Here is a 7,145-nt window from a genome sequence, read left to right as displayed (position 1 = left end):
GGGCTACTTCTGCAGAATGGAAGTTTCAGAAGGGTCTGCAGAATGAAAGTTTCAGAATCCAAGGGAACATAGGGTCCTACTAACTTCCAGTTACAGATGCCACTTGCCACTTCAGGCTTCTTAGTAAATACTAAGAGATCAACAAACAATGAAAGGAAAGACTTAGATCTGCTGTTACTCATTGTTGCCCAGTTTAGATGGTAACTGGAAAATGCAAAAGTCACAGTTTTAGAAGTTCATTTTGGCCAGGGATGAGGTGCTAGCTGAGGGGGATAAAATCTAAAATTGATAGTGGCAGGGAGAGATGATGTATAAGAGTTGTGGCCTTGAGTCTAGCTGCAATGTAGGGAACTGTAGATCATTCCACTAACCTTGCTCTTGTCAGTTCCCAATGAAAAGAGTTGTTTTAGAGACTCTGCTCCCAGAATTTATTACTGAAGTAAGTGGATCTAAGTGTGCAAAGGATGAACCATAGTGGATTCTGTAATACCATCTGGTTCTCCTTGTCCTACCATCCTGAGGCACCCATTCATCTGTTGGGAGTGTTAGCAACTGTCAGACATCATTAGAGTCCTTTTTGGGAATTGCCCTCAGCTAAAAAGAGCCATCTCACCCAAGGCCATGACCCCCTCCCTGTGACCAGTTAATGGGTGGTTAAAAATTCCCAGGCCCCTCCTTCATTTCAGGACAGTTCTGAAAGCTAATCCTAGTTCCAGGGTTCTCTTCAGGTTTGAATACAGCCTTGGTTACAGTTGCCTTGAGTTCAGCTTCTACCTCCATTTGTTCTAATTTCTTCCTTCTCCCATAGGTGTTGAACTAGAAAACATGTCCCAATAAACTTCTGGCACACAAATCTTCACCTCAGCATTTGATTCAAAGGGAACCCAACCTATGATACCACCATTAGCAAAGACAAATACAAATGCCACAAGAGGAAAATTCACAAACCAAATCACAAAAAAGGGCTAATTTTGTCAATATAGAAAGCACCCCTACAAACTAATAAATAAAAGAAAAATGGGCAAAGGTTACACTTGGATTGGCTTCTAAAAAGAATTGTAAATGCCCTTGACCACAAGATTAAAATCACCTATTTAATAAATTATAAGTTTGCAAGTAGCAAAAGTGTTCTCTCATATTTGACATGAAACAGATTCTCAATGAGGAAGTTTTCATTAATAAATAGATTTATTAATGTATGAAAAATGAGTAGCTGAATGAGTAGATGATGAGTACCTGTCTGTATGGATGGATAAATAAGTAAATGAAAGCATCAATTCTGTATTTGTCAGTGCAGGGGGTCAACATTTAACATCAAAATCTGTATTATAAAATTACATTAAACAATTGAAGAATAATGCAGGCATATGTGTAGTGATATACTCTTTATATATGATTGATTGAAGGTAAAAGCTACACAGTAGTGTATATAGAATAATGTCATTTCTGCCCAAAATCTCTGTTAACCTAACAAAGTGTTTGTGCTTGCACACGTGTGTGTGGCATGTGTGTGTGTGTATGTGACAGAGAAAGAGAGAGAGAGATAGGGAGAGGGGGGAAGAGAGATGGACAGAAAGTTATGGAATGGATCATACAGGTGTAGAGAGGAGAAGTCTGACATTCTTCACCTTTTGCATTAAACGTAGTATTAGTTATTTTCACCAAGCAGTTTTTCAAATAAATATTACTGCCTTATTTTTTTAAGACATAATCTGTTTCTTTATTAATCTGAAATCCAATTTTAGTAGCCAAAACGTAATGACACAGAAACATAAAATGTGATAACTGCTCAAAAAGGGCCAAGGACAAGTTGCTCTGAAATTACAGATGAGAGAGCAATTAATTCTACTAGATGGAGCATTTGTCCACAAATGGCTAATTTGTATACATTATGGGAATTAAGCTGACTCTCCTTGAATCCAGTCTTCTTAAGGATTCACCTGTGGGCTTTTTATTACTTCTGGGTACAGCTGGGTGTCATCCCCAGAGACCTTTGTTCTACTAAAAAGTACTTGAGTCAGAATAACATAGACAACCCATGTGTTTAACAACAGTAATTGGGGTAGCTTCATCCTGGAGTCATCACCTTTTGACCCTGAAATGTAGACCCGATGACCCACACCTTGGTAAGTACATGAAAATCCTGATATTCCAATTATGGATCCCATCAGCCAAGAATATTAAGATGGGTATCTTTGTCCCCAATAAGAAATTATGATTTTACTATTTATTACCTACTTTAATCTCAGGATTTATTCAAGACCTGAAAAAGTCTTGACAATGTAGTCCTAACCACATTAAACAACATTACTTAACATGAAGTAAGGAACATGATAAAAGACCTCATTTAACAACTGCTATATAGTGTTACTTATCCTAACTCCATCCTGTAAAGATCCATACATTCTGTATCTGCTGCATATTCTGCTTTTTTTTTTTAAGCTGGAAATACATACTGGGAAATCTGTGCAGGGTTCTGCTTTCTTCTAGACTCTACAAAAATACCACTCTGTAAAGCAAAATAAAATAGCTTTTCTACAGAAGTCTGACATTTTCTAAATAAAGAGACATGATGGTTTTTTGCAGTTCAATTAAATTAGAAGTTGATAATGATTGTAAATAATGTGATGGTTCACAATGTTCTCATTGCTCAATTTTTCCTGATGGATAAGTAAACGCATAACTTTTTATTCTACTAAAAACCCTAGTATGAATTCAAAGTTATCAATAGGACTTTAGAATGCAGATCTCAAAAAGTATAAATTGAGTAAAAGTTTAAGACCTGTTAAGGAGATTACTATATGTCAAAAACCATTCCAACTTTTGTCAATCTGTGAAGCTTTGGGGGGAAGTTTGTTAGAGAACACCTGGGTGGGAATCAAAAGATACAAATGCAGATCTCCATGTATCCACCGGAGGCACCGCTTGGGGTGGGGGTAGAGGCAAGAGCAGGGAAAGCTGAGGATCTGAAGCCTGAACTGAGTAAGTTCAATCAATAAGACAGGCATAAGCCACTTCCAGGCAGCAAAAGCAGCATATTCATCTCAAACATCTCACTTAAGTCAATATATTAATGTTAAATATGCTCTGAGGCCATCTGTCCTGGAAGAAAATAATTAAATAACTAACTCTATTTTTAGACATAGCAAACAAGCAAACAATAACCCTCACACAATCCCTATCTGGAAGAATCTTTAGTTTTCCATTTAATATTTATGGTCTAGGATGTGTTGGGTATGGAATCATGTCCCCCCAAAATGTCATGTTCAGGTCCCAACTCCTGGTCCTATGCATTGTTTGGAACTTTGAAGACATTATTAGTTAAGGTGTGTCTGAACTGAATGAGGATGTGCCTTAAGCCAATAAGGCTGAAGTCCTTATAAGCAAAGGAAATGGGGCACGGAAGGAGAAACCATGGGGAGCAGCCAGAGACCGTAAGTCAAGAGAACTGGGAAGAGAAAGGAGAAGATGCTGCCATGTGCATTGCCAAGGAAGCCCAAAGACTGCAGGCGAGGCGGAAGATACTGACTCTGGGAGGATGGAATCCTTCTAGCCCCTGAAACACTGAGCCAGTAAATTCCCACTGTTGAAGCCAACCCATCCTACGGTATTTGTTTTAGCAACTAGGGAACTAAGACAAGACATGTTGCTGATTGACACCTTAACACCTGCATGGGACTGGCATGTTTGTGGTCCGTGTTTGATAAGGGAGCAGTCTAAGGTCCCCTGTTTGGGACATGAAGATGTTATTCCCCCATGGAAGGTGGAAATAGCTGTTATCCCAGCCCACATCTGTTCCTTCTAACAAGCTACTTCTTGTGGTAGCTGGGGGAAAAAAAAAGTGGTCAAAACAATATTTGGTTTCCCTTTGAAATAAAGATCCCTGAATCATTATAAAACCACTCATGCCAGTAGTAAACTTCAGGGAATAAGGAAGCATCAGCCACCACATCTAATCATGGGGCATGAACAAGTAAATGATAATACAAGGAAATGTCCACTCAATATGGGATTAAAAATAAAATTTCAAAGCCAATGTGAAGGCTAAGACCAAGAAAGAACTCTATGCTTTCAATAATAAGATTACTTACTTATGAAAAAAGGAAAAAATAAAGCACCTAAAATGAATTTTTAAAGAGGCATCCTGAAGTCTCAAAATTTTAAGGAGCACAACAACAGAAAAATAAATGAAAGGAAGTGGGAGAATTGATAGATACAAATTAGAATGCATAGTAATTTACAGTCACCTTCATTAGAAAATAAAAATATACTAAATGTAACAAAACTCATTACTTGGACTAAATTTGACACAAATGAAGGCAAAATTAGTAAATTAGAAAATAGTACTAAGGGATGTATCCAAAATGAAACAGGAAGAAATGAAGAGTTCAAAAATATGAAGCAACCTATTTAGGAAGTTAGGTTGAGTAGCTTCAACATTTTTCAGACAACTAAACTTCTGGATAGACAATATTAAAAGGGATAACATCTGAAAGCATTCAAATTTGAAGAAGAACATGACTTCTCACATTGAAAATGCATGCTACTTGCCAAGCAATATAAATTAATAGTAAATCCCCACTTGTACATTACATATTGAACTGTAGAACATCAATGATAAAGAAAACATCTGAAAGACTAGCAGAGAGAAAGGAAATCCTAACTCAAAGGAATGTCAGACCATGTGTCAGTCAGGGTGTCAGCAAGAAATAGATGCATGTTATGATAGCACAAGATTGTGAGCATCATTAATAACCCTGAATTATATATGTGAATGTGGTTTTAATTTTAGGTTGTTTATATGTCACTAGAATAAAAATTTAAACAACAAAATAGAATTGAGTGACACAACCAGTGAACCCTATGGTAAACAATGAACTATGGTTAATAGAACAATTATAAAAATGTTCTTTCATGAATTATTACAAATGTACCACACTAAAGTAAAAGGTGTTATAATTGGGTGGTAAATGGGAACTCTGTATTTTATGCATGATAAAATTTCTCTAATAAAAAAATTTTCAACAGAGGAAGGTTTATTACGGGGTCTTTTCACAGACATGTATGCAGGGATAAGGGGAAAATGGGAGATGCAGATGCATCCAGGGTACAGGGTGGGCAGAGAGAATGCAGGAGTCACCAGCATAGAATGATAGGAACTTCCACAATGAAAATACATAGTGTTCCTGTAGAGAGCTAGAGTCATTTAGAAAAATATAATACTGAATAAATAAATGATCCTACGAATGATAGCAACATCATAAGGATCCTAATAAATCATTCAAAGATGCAAAATCCTCTATAGAGAAAATGATAAAACACTTTTAAGAGACAAATAGCAATATTGGAGGAAAGGAAAATATTTTTTTTAATTTAATTAGAAGATGGTATAAAAATATATTACACCAAATTGTATCTAAATTCATTGAAATTTCAAATACATTATTGTTAACAGGAGATAGACTCAAATATTTACGTAAAAAAACACAAAAGTCTCAGGTTTGTGGATTAGGAAATGGCATACTTTAGTTGATTATCCATCCTTGTATAAGCATCTGTTTTATCTGTTTTAACTTGTAACTGTTGTAAGATTTGATTTTAATAGGAATTTGATTTCCTTTTCTTTCCATTTTTGTTTATAGTTGAAAATCATGATATCTGTTTATCTACCAATCTGTTTTTCCTTCCTTTAGGTTTTTATCTAAGAATTATGTCCAGAACACTTAAGTTCAATAGAAGGCAATGAATGCAATTGGCTGGAATAAGGAATTTGACCCAACTTATTTGCACCACAACAGGAAGCCTCTTCTGAGTTTCTCATCTTGATTCCCTCACATTCCTGGCATGTCCATCCTCAACACCTCTGAAGTGGAAATCTCTTCCTTCTTGATTGGGATCCCTGGGATGGAGCCTGACCACATTTGGATTTCCATCCCCACATGCCTCATGTACTTTGTGGCCATCCTGGGGAACTGCACTATCCTTTTTTACATCAGAACAGAGCCTTCTCTGCATGAATCCATGTAATATTTTCTCTCCATGTTTGCTCTTTCTGACCTAGGATTATCCCTCTCCTCTCTTCCTACCATGCTGAGGATTTTCTTGTTCAATGCCCCAGAAATTTCTCCTGATGCCTGTATTGCCCAAGAGTTTTTCATTCATAACTTTTCAGCTGTGGAATTATCTGTGCTTCTCATTATGTCCTTTGATCACTTTATTGCCATCTGCAACCCCCTAAGATACACCTCTATCTGTACCAATGCGAGTCACCAAATTAGGGCTTGTTTTTTCTCTCAAAAATATTTTGTTGATCCTCCCTTTCCCTTTCACTCTAAAACAGCTAAGATACTGTAAGAAGAATCTCCTGTCCCACTCCTACTGCCTCCACCAGGATGGCATGAAGCTGGCCTGCTCTGACAACAGGGTCAATGTCATCTATGGCTTATTTGTGGCTCTTACAGGCATCCTTGACTTAACATTTATTTTCATGTCTTACATGCTGATACTGAAAACAGTACCATGCATAGCATCCCAGAGGGAAAGACTCAAAGTCCTCAATACATGTGTTTCCCATATCTGTGCTGTGCTCATCTTCTATGTCCCCATTATCTCCCTAGCTGTCATCTACAGGTTTGCAAAACACAGTTCCTCAATCCTTAGAATTCTCATGGCAGATGTTTTCCTGCTGGTGCCTCCACTGATGAACCCCATTGTATACTGTGTGAAAAGCCAGCAGATAAGAAGTCTGGTTCTAGGGAAGCTATGTCAGAAGCAAAGATGATAGGGATGCTTAACCACAACAAACACCATTAGTAAATTACAACAAAACATGCAGAGAATGAATAAGGAGCTACACCGTATTTTAACTACATTGTGATATAGCCTCTGGAGAAGTTCCTTGAGATTAGGGAATCAGCCTTGCAAATGTGTTGATTTAGGGTATAGGCCTGAAGCCCTGATGTGAACAGAAAATGCATTCCCACTTTGCACTTTCACCCAGTTTGCTCAATCAGTCTTATGAACACACGGTATGTTTACCATCTTCATCTTGTTTAAAGGAATATTCTAATATGTTTGTTTGAGCATTAATAGTGTATATTTATCTGATAACTGGTGGGCTCAATAGTGATAAGATGTGATTAAAA

The 7,145-nt window shown here is 37.1% G+C and overlaps 1 pseudogene; it reads left to right on the top strand.

Annotated features, from left to right (window-relative positions):
* Positions 1 to 5,844: 5,844 nt before the first annotated feature.
* Positions 5,845 to 6,781, top strand: LOC119537165 (annotated as a pseudogene).
* The last annotated feature ends 364 nt before the right edge of the window (positions 6,782 to 7,145 follow it).

This window comes from Choloepus didactylus, chromosome 6 (genome assembly GCF_015220235.1).
Source record: "Choloepus didactylus isolate mChoDid1 chromosome 6, mChoDid1.pri, whole genome shotgun sequence".
Lineage (NCBI taxonomy): Eukaryota > Metazoa > Chordata > Mammalia > Pilosa > Megalonychidae > Choloepus > Choloepus didactylus.
Note: the sequence above shows the minus strand (reverse complement) of the source record. Positions and strands in the feature narration are given on the sequence as shown.